This window comes from Cucurbita maxima, unplaced genomic scaffold (assembly GCF_002738345.1).
Source record: "Cucurbita maxima cultivar Rimu unplaced genomic scaffold, Cmax_1.0 Cma_Scf00393, whole genome shotgun sequence".
Lineage (NCBI taxonomy): Eukaryota > Viridiplantae > Streptophyta > Magnoliopsida > Cucurbitales > Cucurbitaceae > Cucurbita > Cucurbita maxima.
The window spans coordinates 25783-26307 of NW_019272409.1; the positions used below are offsets into that span (position 1 = coordinate 25783).

The 525-nt window shown below is 33.0% G+C and overlaps 1 non-coding gene across 1 annotated transcript; it reads right to left on the reverse strand.

The window, feature by feature from the left end:
- Positions 1-149: 149 nt before the first annotated feature.
- TRNAA-AGC lies at positions 150-222 on the reverse strand. The gene has a single exon. It is a non-coding gene; the product is annotated as a tRNA-Ala (tRNA).
- Positions 223-525: the final 303 nt, after the last annotated feature.

A 525-nucleotide genomic window follows, 5' to 3' on the forward strand; every position in this document is an offset into this window, starting at 1 on the left:
AATGACCATTATATTCATTGGTCAGATATTGCAATTGTGAAGAAGTGAAGAAGTCCTCCTTATATAAGTATCTTTTCTTTTTCTCTCCTACCCACCTTATACATAACATGTTAAATTAAATCATACTGAAAAAAATCATTTCTTTCTTTTGGAGATGCAGGGTATCGATCCCCGTACCTCTCGCATGCTAAGCGAGCGCTCTACCATTTGAGCTACATCCCCACAATTTATGCATCACAAAACCCTAAATTTTCATCATCAATAATAGTGAAAATGAAGAAATATTGCTACACAACAGGTCATGAATAAGGAAAAATTTGAAAAGAAACAATATATTTAATAATAGATAATCTTATTTTTGGAGATGCGGGGTATCGATCCCCGTACCTCTTACATGCAAAGCGAGCGCTCTACCATCTGAGCTACATACCCATGATTCTTACATCATAAAACCCTATTAATGTCCCATCATCAATAATAGTGAAAATAAAAAAATATCAAAATATTAATAACAAATAGTTTAGA